Source organism: Oncorhynchus keta, unplaced genomic scaffold, assembly GCF_023373465.1.
Source record: "Oncorhynchus keta strain PuntledgeMale-10-30-2019 unplaced genomic scaffold, Oket_V2 Un_scaffold_27789_pilon_pilon, whole genome shotgun sequence".
In the NCBI taxonomy this organism is placed as follows: domain Eukaryota; kingdom Metazoa; phylum Chordata; class Actinopteri; order Salmoniformes; family Salmonidae; genus Oncorhynchus; species Oncorhynchus keta.
The window spans coordinates 1-15000 of NW_026290899.1; the positions used below are offsets into that span (position 1 = coordinate 1).

The 15000-nt window shown below is 48.0% G+C and overlaps 1 long non-coding RNA gene across 1 annotated transcript; it reads right to left on the minus strand.

Moving 5' to 3' along the window:
- Positions 1-11947: 11947 nt before the first annotated feature.
- On the minus strand, positions 11948-14777 carry LOC127928487 (uncharacterized). The gene is made up of 8 exons (XR_008131280.1): positions 14726-14777; positions 13812-14026; positions 13669-13724; positions 13346-13489; positions 12970-13040; positions 12374-12515; positions 12231-12302; positions 11948-12065 (listed from the first exon to the last, which is right to left on the minus strand). It is a non-coding gene; the product is annotated as an uncharacterized LOC127928487 (long non-coding RNA).
- Positions 14778-15000: the final 223 nt, after the last annotated feature.

A 15000-nucleotide genomic window follows, 5' to 3' on the forward strand; every position in this document is an offset into this window, starting at 1 on the left:
CGGTCTGCTAGGTGGTTGCTATGTTACCATACCCGGTCTGCTAGGTGGTTGCTATGTTACCATACCAGGTCTGCTAGGTGGTTGCTATGTTACCATACCCAGTCTGCTAGGTGGTTGCTATGTTACTCCAGTCTGCTAGGTGGTTGATATGTTACCATCCCCAGTCTGCTAGGTGGTTTATATGTAACCATACCCAGTCTGCTTGGTGGTTGATATGTTACCATGCCCAGTCTGCTAGAGTGGTTGCTATGTTACCACCCAGTCTGCTAGGTGGTTGCTATGTTACCATACCCAGTCTGCTAGGTGGTTGCTATGTTACCATACCCAGTCTGCTGAGTGGTTGATATGTTACCATACCCAGTCTGCTAGGTGGTTGCTATGTTACCATACCCAGTCTGCTAGGTAGTTTGCTATGTTGCCATACCCAGTCTGCTAGGTGGTTGCTATGTTACCATACCCAGTCTGCTAGGTGGTTGATATGTTTACCCAGTCTGCTAGGTGGTTGCTATGTTGCCATACCCAGTCTGCTAGGTGGTTGTTATGTTACCATACCCGGTCTGCTAGGTGGTTGCTATGTTACCATACCCAGTCTGCTAGGTGGTTGCTATGTTACCATACCCAGTCTGCTAGGTGGTTGATATGTTACCATACCCAGTCTGCTAGGTGGTTGCTATGTTACCATACCCAGTCTGCTGAGTGGTTGCTGTTACTATACCCAGTCTGCTAGGTGGTTGATATGTTACCCAGTCTGCTAGGTGGTTGATATGTTACCATACCCAGTCTGCTAGGTGGTTGATATGTTACCATACCCAGTCTGCTAGGTGGTTGACATGTTACCATACCCAGTCTGCTAAGGTCGTTGATATGTTACCATACCCAGTCTGCTGGTGGTTGCTATGTTACCATACCCAGTCTGCTAGGTGGTTGCTATGTTACCATACCCAGTCTGCTAGGTGGTTGATATGTTTCCATACCCAGTCTGCTTGGTGGTTGCTATGTTACCTGCACGGTCTGCTAGGTGGTTGATATGTTACCATACCCAGTCTGCTAGGTGGTTGATATGTTACCATACCCAGTCTGCTAGGTGGTTGCTATGTTACCATACCCGGTCTGCTAGGTGGTTGATATGTTGCCATACCCAGTCTGCTAGGTGGTTGCTATGTTACCATACCGGTCTGCTGGTGGTTGATATGTTACCATACCCAGTCTGCTAGGTGGTTGCTATGTTACCATACCCAGTCTGCTAGGTGGTTGCTATGTTACCATACCCAGTCTGCTTGGTGGTTGCTATGTTACCATACCCCAGTCTGCTAGGTGGATGCTATGTTACCATACCCCAGTCTGCTTGGTGGTTGCTATGTTACCATACCCAGTCTGCTAGGTGGTTGCTATGTAACCATACCCAGTCTGCTAGGTGGTTGCTATGTTACCATACCCAGTCTGCTTGGTGGTTGCTATGTTACCATACCCAGTCTGCTAGGTGGATGCTATGTAACCATACCCAGTCTGCTTGGTGGTTGATATGTTACCATACCCAGTCTGCTAGGTGGTTGATATGTTACCATACCCAGTCTGCTAGGTGGTTGATATGTTACCATACCCAGTCTGCTTGGTGGTTGCTATGTTACCATACCCAGTCTGCTAGGTGGTTGATATGTTACCATACCCAGTCTGCTTGGTGGTTGATATGTTACCATACCCGGTCTGCTAGGTGGTTGGTATGTTACCTGTTACCATACCCAGTCTGCTAGGTGGATGATATGTTACCATACCCAGTCTGCTAGGTGGTTGCTATGTTACCATACCCAGTCTGCTAGGTGGTTGATATGTTACCATACCCAGTCTGCTAGGTGGTTGATATGTTACCATACCCAGTCTGCTAGGTGGTTGCTATGTTACCATACCCAGTCTGCTAGGTGGTTGATATGTTACCATACCCAGTCTGCTAGGTGGTTGCTATGTTACCATACCCAGTCTGCTAGGTGGTTGATATGTTACCATACCCAGTCTGCTTGGTGGTTGCTATGTTACCATAACCGGTCTGCTAGGTGGTTGATATGTTACCATACCCAGTCTGCTAGGTGGTTGATATGTTACCATACCCAGTCTGCTAGGTGGTTGATATGTTACCATACCCGGTCTGCTTGGTGGTTGCTATGTTACCATACCCAGTCTGCTAGGTGGTTGATATGTTACCATACCCAGTCTGCTAGGTGGTTGATATGTTACCTGTTACCATACCCAGTCTGCTAGGTGGTTGATATGTTACCATACCCAGTCTGCTAGGTGGTTGCTATGTTACCATACCCAGTCTGCTAGGTGGTTGATATGTTACCATACCCAGTCTGCTAGGTGGTTGATATGTTACCTGTTACCATACCCAGTCTGCTAGGTGGTTGATATGTTACCATACCCAGTCTGCTAGGTGGTTGATATGTTACCATACCCAGTCTGCTAGGTGGTTGATATGTTACCATACCCAGTCTGCTAGGTGGTTGATATGTTACCATACCCAGTCTGCTAGGTGGTTGCTATGTTACCATACCCAGTCTGCTAGGTGGTTGATATGTTACCATACCCAGTCTGCTAGGTGGTTGATATGTTACCTGTTACCATACCCAGTCTGCTAGGTGGTTGATATGTTACCATACCCAGTCTGCTAGGTGGTTGATATGTTACCATACCCAGTCTGCTAGGTGGTTGCTATGTTACCATACCCAGTCTGCTAGGTGGTTGATATGTTACCATACCCAGTCTGCTAGGTGGTTGCTATGTTACCATACCCAGTCTGCTTGGTGGTTGATATGTTACCATACCCGGTCTGCTAGGTGGTTGATATGTTACCATACCCAGTCTGCTAGGTGGTTGCTATGTTACCATACCCAGTCTGCTAGGTGGTTGATATGTTACCATACCCAGTCTGCTAGGTGGTTGATATGTTACCATACCCGGTCTGCTAGGTGGTTGCTATGTTACCATACCCAGTCTGCTAGGTGGTTGCTATGTTACCATACCCAGTCTGCTAGGTGGTTGATATGTTACCATACCCAGTCTGCTTGGTGGTTGATATGTTACCAGACCTGATCTGCTAGGTGGTTGATATGTTACCATACCCAGTCTGCTTGGTGGTTGCTATGTTACCATACCCAGTCTGCTAGGTGGTTGATATGTTACCATACCCAGTCTGCTTGGTGGTTGATATGTTACCATACCCAGTCTGCTAGGTGGTTGATATGTTACCATACCCAGTCTGCTAGGTGGTTGCTATGTTACCATACCCAGTCTGCTAGGTGGTTGCTATGTTACCATACCCAGTCTGCTAGGTGGTTGATATGTTACCATACCCAGTCTGCTAGGTGGTTGCTATGTTACCATACCCAGTCTGCTAGGTGGTTGATATGTTACCATACCCAGTCTGCTAGGTGGTTGATATGTTACCATACCCAGTCTGCTAGGTGGTTGATATGTTACCATACCCAGTCTGCTAGGTGGTTGATATGTTACCATACCCAGTCTGCTAGGTGGTTGCTATGTTACCATACCCAGTCTGCTAGGTGGTTGATATGTTACCATACCCAGTCTGCTAGGTGGTTGCTATGTTACCATACCCAGTCTGCTTGGTGGTTGATATGTTACCATACCCAGTCTGCTAGGTGGTTGATATGTTACCATACCCAGTCTGCTAGGTGGTTGATATGTTACCATACCCAGTCTGCTAGGTGGTTGCTATGTTACCATACCCAGTCTGCTAGGTGGTTGATATGTTACCATACCCAGTCTGCTAGGTGGTTGATATGTTACCATACCCAGTCTGCTTGGTGGTTGATATGTTACCATACCGGTCTGCTAGGTGGTTGATATGTTACCATACCCAGTCTGCTAGGTGGTTGCTATGTTACCATACCCAGTCTGCTAGGTGGTTGATATGTTACCATACCCAGTCTGCTAGGTGGTTGATATGTTACCATACCCAGTCTGCTAGGTGGTTGATATGTTACCATACCCAGTCTGCTAGGTGGTTGATATGTTACCATACCCAGTCTGCTAGGTGGTTGATATGTTACCATACCCAGTCTGCTAGGTGGTTGATATGTTACCAGACCTGATCTGCTAGGTGGTTGATATGTTACCATACCCAGTCTGCTAGGTGGTTGCTATGTTACCATACCCAGTCTGCTAGGTGGTTGATATGTTACCATACCCAGTCTGCTTGGTGGTTGATATGTTACCATACCCAGTCTGCTAGGTGGTTGATATGTTACCATACCCAGTCTGCTAGGTGGTTGCTATGTTACCATACCCAGTCTGCTAGGTGGTTGATATGTTACCATACCCAGTCTGCTAGGTGGTTGCTATGTTACCATACCCAGTCTGCTTGGTGGTTGATATGTTACCATACCCAGTCTGCTAGGTGGTTGATATGTTACCATACCCAGTCTGCTAGGTGGTTGCTATGTTACCATACCCAGTCTGCTAGGTGGTTGATATGTTACCATACCCAGTCTGCTAGGTGGTTGATATGTTACCATACCCAGTCTGCTAGGTGGTTGATATGTTACCATACCCAGTCTGCTAGGTGGTTGATATGTTACCATACCCAGTCTGCTAGGTGGTTGATATGTTACCATACCCAGTCTGCTAGGTGGTTGATATGTTACCAGACCTGATCTGCTAGGTGGTTGATATGTTACCATACCCAGTCTGCTAGGTGGTTGCTATGTTACCATACCCAGTCTGCTAGGTGGTTGATATGTTACCATACCCAGTCTGCTTGGTGGTTGATATGTTACCATACCCAGTCTGCTAGGTGGTTGATATGTTACCATACCCAGTCTGCTAGGTGGTTGCTATGTTACCATACCCAGTCTGCTAGGTGGTTGCTATGTTACCATACCCAGTCTGCTAGGTGGTTGATATGTTACCATACCCAGTCTGCTAGGTGGTTGATATGTTACCATACCCAGTCTGCTAGGTGGTTGATATGTTACCATACCCGGTCTGCTAGGTGGTTGCTATGTTACCATACCCAGTCTGCTAGGTGGTTGCTATGTTACCATACCCGGTCTGCTAGGTGGTTGCTATGTTACCATACCCAGTCTGCTAGGTGGTTGATATGTTACCATACCCAGTCTGATAGGTGGTTGATATGTTACCATACCCAGTCTGCTAGGTGGTTGATATGTTACCATACCCAGTCTGCTAGGTGGTTGCTATGTTACCATACCCAGTCTGCTAGGTGGTTGATATGTTACCATACCCAGTCTGCTTGGTGGTTGATATGTTACCATACCCAGTCTGCTAGGTGGTTGCTATGTTACCATACCCAGTCTGCTTGGTGGTTGCTATGTTACCATACCCAGTCTGCTAGGTGGTTGATATGTTACCATACCCAGTCTGCTTGGTGGTTGATATGTTACCATACCCAGTCTGCTAGGTGGTTGCTATGTTACCATACCCAGTCTGCTTGGTGGTTGCTATGTTACCATACCCAGTCTGCTAGGTGGTTGATATGTTACCATACCCAGTCTGCTTGGTGGTTGATATGTTACCATACCCAGTCTGCTAGGTGGTTGCTATGTTACCATACCCAGTCTGCTTGGTGGTTGCTATGTTACCATACCCAGTCTGCTAGGTGGTTGCTATGTTACCATACCCAGTCTGCTAGGTGGTTGATATGTTACCATACCCAGTCTGCTAGGTGGTTGATATGTTACCATACCCAGTCTGCTAGGTGGTTGCTATGTTACCATACCCAGTCTGCTAGGTGGTTGCTATGTTACCATACCCAGTCTGCTAGGTGGTTGCTATGTTACCATACCCAGTCTGCTAGGTGGTTGCTATGTTACCATACCCAGTCTGCTAGGTGGTTGCTATGTTACCATACCCAGTCTGCTAGGTGGTTGCTATGTTACCATACCCAGTCTGCTAGGTGGTTGATATGTTACCATACCCGGTCTGCTAGGTGGTTGCTATGTTACCATACCCAGTCTGCTAGGTGGTTGCTATGTTACCATACCCAGTCTGCTTGGTGGTTGCTATGTTACCATACCCGGTCTGCTAGGTGGTTGCTATGTTACCATACCCAGTCTGCTAGGTGGTTGCTATGTTACCATACCCAGTCTGCTTGGTGGTTGATATGTTACCATACCCAGTCTGCTAGGTGGTTGCTATGTTACCATACCCAGTCTGCTAGGTGGTTGCTATGTTACCATACCCAGTCTGCTAGGTGGTTGCTATGTTACCATACCCAGTCTGCTAGGTGGTTGATATGTTACCATACCCAGTCTGCTAGGTGGTTGCTATGTTACCATACCCAGTCTGCTAGGTGGTTGATATGTTACCATACCCAGTCTGCTAGGTGGTTGCTATGTTACCATACCCAGTCTGCTTGGTGGTTGATATGTTACCATACCCAGTCTGCTAGGTGGTTGCTATGTTACCATACCCAGTCTGCTTGGTGGTTGATATGTTACCATACCCGGTCTGCTAGGTGGTTGATATGTTACCATACCCAGTCTGCTAGGTGGTTGCTATGTTACCATACCCAGTCTGCTAGGTGGTTGATATGTTACCATACCCAGTCTGCTAGGTGGTTGATATGTTACCATACCCAGTCTGCTAGGTGGTTGATATGTTACCATACCCAGTCTGCTAGGTGGTTGATATGTTACCATACCCAGTCTGCTAGGTGGTTGATATGTTACCATACCCAGTCTGCTAGGTGGTTGATATGTTACCAGACCTGATCTGCTAGGTGGTTGATATGTTACCATACCCAGTCTGCTAGGTGGTTGCTATGTTACCATACCCAGTCTGCTAGGTGGTTGATATGTTACCATACCCAGTCTGCTTGGTGGTTGATATGTTACCATACCCAGTCTGCTAGGTGGTTGATATGTTACCATACCCAGTCTGCTAGGTGGTTGCTATGTTACCATACCCAGTCTGCTAGGTGGTTGCTATGTTACCATACCCAGTCTGCTAGGTGGTTGATATGTTACCATACCCAGTCTGCTAGGTGGTTGCTATGTTACCATACCCAGTCTGCTAGGTGGTTGCTATGTTACCATACCCAGTCTGCTAGGTGGTTGATATGTTACCATACCCAGTCTGCTAGGTGGTTGATATGTTACCATACCCAGTCTGCTAGGTGGTTGATATGTTACCATACCCAGTCTGCTAGGTGGTTGCTATGTTACCATACCCAGTCTGCTAGGTGGTTGATATGTTACCATACCCAGTCTGCTAGGTGGTTGCTATGTTACCATACCCAGTCTGCTTGGTGGTTGATATGTTACCATACCCGGTCTGCTAGGTGGTTGATATGTTACCATACCCAGTCTGCTAGGTGGTTGATATGTTACCATACCCAGTCTGCTAGGTGGTTGCTATGTTACCATACCCAGTCTGCTAGGTGGTTGATATGTTACCATACCCAGTCTGCTAGGTGGTTGCTATGTTACCATACCCAGTCTGCTTGGTGGTTGATATGTTACCATACCCGGTCTGCTAGGTGGTTGATATGTTACCATACCCAGTCTGCTAGGTGGTTGCTATGTTACCATACCCAGTCTGCTAGGTGGTTGATATGTTACCATACCCAGTCTGCTAGGTCTATGTTACCATACCCAGTCTGCTAGGTGGTTGATATGTTACCATACCCAGTCTGCTAGGTGGTTGATATGTTACCATACCCAGTCTGCTAGGTGGTTGATATGTTACCATACCCAGTCTGCTAGGTGGTTGATATGTTACCAGACCTGATCTGCTAGGTGGTTGATATGTTACCATACCCAGTCTGCTTGGTGGTTGCTATGTTACCATACCCAGTCTGCTAGGTGGTTGCTATGTTACCATACCCAGTCTGCTTGGTGGTTGATATGTTACCATACCCAGTCTGCTTGGTGGTTGATATGTTACCATACCCAGTCTGCTTGGTGGTTGCTATGTTACCATACCCAGTCTGCTAGGTGGTTGATATGTTACCATACCCAGTCTGCTAGGTGGTTGCTATGTTACCATACCCAGTCTGCTTGGTGGTTGATATGTTACCATACCCGGTCTGCTAGGTGGTTGATATGTTACCATACCCAGTCTGCTAGGTGGTTGCTATGTTACCATACCCAGTCTGCTAGGTGGTTGATATGTTACCATACCCAGTCTGCTAGGTGGTTGCTATGTTACCATACCCAGTCTGCTAGGTGGTTGATATGTTACCATACCCAGTCTGCTAGGTGGTTGATATGTTACCATACCCAGTCTGCTAGGTGGTTGATATGTTACCATACCGAGTCTGCTAGGTGGTTGCTATGTTACCATACCTGGTCTGCTAGGTGGTTGATATGTTACCATACCCAGTCTGCTAGGTGGTTGCTATGTTACCATACCCAGTCTGCTAGGTGGTTGATATGTTACCATACCCAGTCTGCTAGGTGGTTGATATGTTACCATACCCAGTCTGCTAGGTGGTTGATATGTTACCATACCCAGTCTGCTAGGTGGTTGCTATGTTACCATACCCAGTCTGCTAGGTGGTTGCTATGTTACCATACCCAGTCTGCTAGGTGGTTGATATGTTACCATACCCAGTCTGCTAGGTGGTTGATATGTTACCATACCCAGTCTGCTAGGTGGTTGATATGTTACCATACCCGGTCTGCTAGGTGGTTGCTATGTTACCATACCCAGTCTGCTAGGTGGTTGATATGTTACCATACCCAGTCTGCTAGGTGGTTGCTATGTTACCATACCCAGTCTGCTAGGTGGTTGATATGTTACCATACCCAGTCTGCTAGGTGGTTGATATGTTACCATACCCAGTCTGCTAGGTGGTTGATATGTTACCATACCCAGTCTGCTAGGTGGTTGCTATGTTACCATACCCAGTCTGCTAGGTGGTTGATATGTTACCATACCCAGTCTGCTTGGTGGTTGATATGTTACCATACCCAGTCTGCTAGGTGGTTGCTATGTTACCATACCCAGTCTGCTTGGTGGTTGATATGTTACCATACCCAGTCTGCTAGGTGGTTGATATGTTACCATACCCAGTCTGCTTGGTGGTTGATATGTTACCATACCCAGTCTGCTAGGTGGTTGCTATGTTACCATATCTGGTCTGCTAGGTGGTTGCTATGTTACCATACCCAGTCTGCTAGGTGGTTGATATGTTACCATACCCAATCTGCTTGGTGGTTGATATGTTACCATACCCAGTCTGCTAGGTGGTTGCTATGTTACCATACCCAGTCTGCTTGGTGGTTGCTATGTTACCATACCCAGTCTGCTAGGTGGTTGCTATGTTACCATACCCAGTCTGCTAGGTGGTTGATATGTTACCATACCCAGTCTGCTAGGTGGTTGATATGTTACCATACCCAGTCTGCTAGGTGGTTACTATGTTACCATACCCAGTCTGCTAGGTGGTTGCTATGTTACCATACCCAGTCTGCTAGGTGGTTGCTATGTTACCATACCCAGTCTGCTAGGTGGTTGCTATGTTACCATACCCAGTCTGCTAGGTGGTTGCTATGTTACCATACCCAGTCTGCTAGGTGGTTGCTATGTTACCATACCCAGTCTGCTAGGTGGTTGATATGTTACCATACCCGGTCTGCTAGGTGGTTGCTATGTTACCATACCCAGTCTGCTAGGTGGTTGCTATGTTACCATACCCAGTCTGCTTGGTGGTTGCTATGTTACCATACCCGGTCTGCTAGGTGGTTGCTATGTTACCATACCCAGTCTGCTAGGTGGTTGCTATGTTACCATACCCAGTCTGCTTGGTGGTTGATATGTTACCATACCCAGTCTGCTAGGTGGTTGCTATGTTACCATACCCAGTCTGCTAGGTGGTTGCTATGTTACCATACCCAGTCTGCTAGGTGGTTGCTATGTTACCATACCCAGTCTGCTAGGTGGTTGATATGTTACCATACCCAGTCTGCTAGGTGGTTGCTATGTTACCATACCCAGTCTGCTAGGTGGTTGATATGTTACCATACCCAGTCTGCTAGGTGGTTGCTATGTTACCATACCCAGTCTGCTTGGTGGTTGATATGTTACCATACCCAGTCTGCTAGGTGGTTGATATGTTACCATACCCAGTCTGCTAGGTCTATGTTACCATACCCGGTCCGCTAGGTGGTTGATATGTTACCATACCCAGTCCGCTAGGTGGTTGATATGTTACCATACCCAGTCTGCTAGGTGGTTGATATGTTACCATACCCAGTCTGCTTGGTGGTTGATATGTTACCATACCCAGTCTGCTTGGTGGTTGCTATGTTACCATACCCAGTCTCCTAGGTGGTTGATATGTTACCATACCCAGTCTCCTAGGTGGTTGATATGTTACCATACCCAGTCTGCTAGGTGGTTGCTATGTTACCATACCCAGTCTCCTAGGTGGTTGATATGTTACCATACCCAGTCTGCTTGGTGGTTGATATGTTACCATACCCAGTCTGCTAGGTGGTTGCTATGTTACCATACCCAGTCTGCTAGGTGGTTGATATGTTACCATACCCAGTCTGCTAGGTGGTTGATATGTTACCATCCCCAGTCTGCTAGGTGGTTGCTATGTTACCATACCCGGTCTGCTTGGTGGTTGATATGTTACCATACCCAGTCTGCTAGGTGGTTGCTATGTTACCATACCCAGTCTGCTAGGTGGTTGATATGTTACCATACCCAGTCTGCTAGGTGGTTGATATGTTACCATACCCAGTCTGCTTGGTGGTTGCTATGTTACCATACCCAGTCTGCTAGGTGGTTGATATGTTACCATACCCAGTCTGCTTGGTGGTTGATATGTTACCATACCCAGTCTGCTAGGTGGTTGATATGTTACCATACCCAGTCTGCTAGGTGGTTGATATGTTACCATACCCAGTCTGCTAGGTGGTTGCTATGTTACCATACCCAGTCTGCTAGGTGGTTGATATGTTACCATACCCAGTCTGCTAGGTGGTTGCTATGTTACCATACCCAGTCTGCTTGGTGGTTGATATGTTACCATACCCAGTCTGCTAGGTGGTTGATATGTTACCATACCCAGTCTGCTTGGTGGTTGCTATGTTACCATACCCAGTCTGCTAGGTGGTTGCTATGTTACCATACCCAGTCTGCTTGGTGGTTGATATGTTACCATACCCAGTCTGCTAGGTGGTTGATATGTTACCATACCCAGTCTGCTAGGTGGTTGATATGTTACCATACCCAGTCTGCTAGGTGGTTGCTATGTTACCATACCCAGTCTGCTAGGTGGTTGCTATGTTACCATACCCAGTCTGCTAGGTGGTTGATATGTTACCATACCCAGTCTGCTAGGTGGTTGCTATGTTACCATACCCAGTCTGCTAGGTGGTTGCTATGTTACCATACCCAGTCTGCTTGGTGGTTGCTATGTTACCATACCCAGTCTGCTAGGTGGTTGATATGTTACCATACCCAGTCTGCTAGGTGGTTGATATGTTACCATACCCAGTCTGCTAGGTGGTTGCTATGTTACCATACCCAGTCTGCTAGGTGGTTGCTATGTTACCATACCCAGTCTGCTTGGTGGTTGCTATGTTAAAGTCCCCAGGACTATGTGGTATCGTGCACAGTCTACAATCCATGCTTCATCTAGATGTGTTAGTGCTACTGAATGGAATAGTCCAAACACACCCTACAGAGAGATGAACCTGGAGAAGAGTTCCCTTAGCAAGCTGGTCCTGGGACTCTGTTCACAAACACAAACACACCATACGAAGTGAGATGAACCTGGAGAAGAGTCCCCTTAGCAAGCTGGTCCTGTTGCTCTGTTCCCAAACACACCCTACAGAGAGATGAACCTGGAGAAGAGTTCCTAAAGCAAGCTGGTCCTGGGGCTCTGTTCCCAAACACACCCTACAGAGCCATCACCTACAGAGAGATGAACCTGGAGAAGAGCTCCCTTAGCAAGCTGGTCCTGGGGCTCTGTTCACAAACACACCCTACAGAGAGATTAACCTGGAGAAGAGTTCCCTAAGCAAGCTGGTCCTGGGGCTCTGTTCACAAACACACCCTACAGAGAGATGAACCTGGAGAAGAGTTCCCTAAAGCAAGCTGGTCCTGGGGCTCTGTTCACAAACACACCCCACAGAGCCATCACCTACAGAGAGATGAACCTGGAGAAGAGTTCCCTAAAGCAAGCTGGTCCTGGGGCTCTGTTCACAAACACAAACACACCCTACAGAGAGATGAACCTGGAGAAGAGTCCCCTAAAGCAAGCTGGTCCTGGGGCTCTGTTCACAAACACACCCTACAGAGAGATGAACCTGGAGAAGAGTTCCCTAAGCAAGCTGGTCCTGGGGCTCTGTTCACAAACACACCCTACAGAGAGAGGAACCTGGAGAAGAGTCCCCTAAGCAAGCTGGTCCTGGGGCTCTGTTCACAAACACACCCTACAGAGAGATGAACCTGGAGAAGAGTTCCCTAAGCAAGCTGGTCCTGGGGCTCTGTTCACAAACACACCCTACAGAGAGATGAACCTGGAGAAGAGTTCCCTAAGCAAGCTGGTCCTGGGGCTCTGTTCACAAACACACCCTACAGAGAGATTAACCTGGAGAAGAGTTCCCTAAGCAAGCTGGTCCTGGGGCTCTGTTCCCAAACACACCCCACAGAGAGATTAACCTGGAGAAGAGTTCCCTAAGCAAGCTGGTCCTGGGGCTCTGTTCACAAACACACCCTACAGAGCCATCACCTACAGAGAGATGAACCTGGAGAAGAGCTCCCTTAGCAAGCTGGTCCTGGGGCTCTGTTCACAAACACAAACACACCCTACAGAGAGATGAACCTGGAGAAGAGTCCCCTTAGCAAGCTGGTCCTGGGGCTCTGTTCCCAAACACACCCTACAGAGAGATGAACCTGGAGAAGAGTTCCCTAAAGCAAGCTGGTCCTGGGGCTCTGTTCACAAACACAAACACACCCTACAGAGAGATGAACCTGGAGAAGAGTCCCCTAAGCAAGCTGGTCCTGGGGCTCTGTTCACAAACACACCCTACAGAGAGATGAACCTGGAGAAGAGTCCCCTAAGCAAGCTGGTCCTGGGGCTCTGTTCACAAACACACCCCACAGAGAGATGAACCTGGAGAAGAGTCCCCTAAGCAAGCTGGTCCTGGGGCTCTGTTCACAAACACAAACACACCCTACAGAGAGATGAACCTGGAGAAGAGTCCCCTAAGCAAGCTGGTCCTGGGGCTCTGTTCACAAACACACCCTACAGAGCCATCACCTACAGAGAGATGAACCTGGAGAAGAGCTCCCTTAGCAAGCTGGTCCTGGGGCTCTGTTCACAAACACACCCTACAGAGAGATTAACCTGGAGAAGAGTTCCCTAAAGCAAGCTGGTCCTGGGGCTCTGTTCACAAACACACCCTACAGAGAGATTAACCTGGAGAAGAGTTCCCTAAAGCAAGCTGGTCCTGGGGCTCTGTTCACAAACACACCCTACAGAGAGATGAACCTGGAGAAGAGTTCCCTAAAGCAAGCTGGTCCTGGGGCTCTGTTCCCAAACACAAACACACCCCACAGAGCCATCACCTACAGAGAGATTAACCTGGAGAAGAGTCCCCTTAGCAAGCTGGTCCTGGGGCTCTGTTCACAAACACACCCCACAGAGCCATCACCTACAGAGAGATTAACCTGGAGAAGAGTCCCCTAAAGCAAGCTGGTCCTGGGGCTCTGTTCACAAACACACCCTACAGAGAGATGAGCCTGGAGAAGAGTTCCCTAAAGCAAGCTGGTCCTGGGGCTCTGTTCACAAACACACCCCACAGAGCCATCACCTACAGAGAGATGAACCTGGAGAAGAGTTCCCTAAAGCAAGCTGGTTCTGGGGCTCTGTTCACAAACACACCCTACAGAGAGATGAACCTGGAGAAGAGTCCCCTAAAGCAAGCTGGTCCTGGGGCTCTGTTCACAAACACACCCTACAGAGAGATGAACCTGGAGAAGAGTCCCCTAAGCAAGCTGGTCCTGGGGCTCTGTTCACAAACACACCCTACAGAGAGATTAACCTGGAGAAGAGTTCCCTAAAGCAAGCTGGTCCTGGGGCTCTGTTCACAAACACACCCCACAGAGAGATGAACCTGGAGAAGAGTTCCCTAAAGCAAGCTGGTCCTGGGGCTCTGTTCACAAACACAAACACACCCTACAGAGAGATTAACCTGGAGAAGAGTTCCCTAAAGCAAGCTGGTCCTGGGGCTCTGTTCCAAACACACCCTACAGAGAGATGAACCTGGAGAAGAGTTCCCTAAAGCAAGCTGGTCCTGGGGCTCTGTTCACAAACACACCCTACAGAGAGATGAACCTGGAGAAGAGTTCCCTTAGCAAGCTGGTCCTGGGGCTCTGTTCACAAACACACCCTACAGAGAGATGAACCTGGAGAAGAGTCCCCTTAGCAAGCTGGTCCTGGGGCTCTGTTCACAAACACACCCTACAGAGCCATCACCTACAGAGAGATTAACCTGGAGAAGAGTTCCCTTAGCAAGCTGGTCCTGGGGCTCTGTTCACAAACACACCCTACAGAGAGATGAACCTGGAGAAGAGTCCCCTTAGCAAGCTGGTCCTGGGGCTCTGTTCACAAACACACCCTACAGAGCCATCACCTACAGAGAGATTAACCTGGAGAAGAGTTCCCTTAGCAAGCTGGTCCTGGGGCTCTGTTCCCAAACACGAACACACCCTACAGAGCCATCACCTACAGAGAGATTAACCTGGAGAAGAGTCCCCTAAAGCAAGCTGGTCCTGGGGCTCTGTTCCCAAACACAAACACACCCCACAGAGCCATCACCTACAGAGAGATTAACCTGGAGAAGAGTCCCCTTAGCAAGCTGGTCCTGGGGCTCTGTTCACAAACACACCCCACAGAGCCCAAGGACAGCAACACAATTAGACCCAACCAAATCATGAGAAAACAAAAAGATAATTACTTGACACATTGGAAAGAATCAACAAAAAAACAGAGCAAACTAG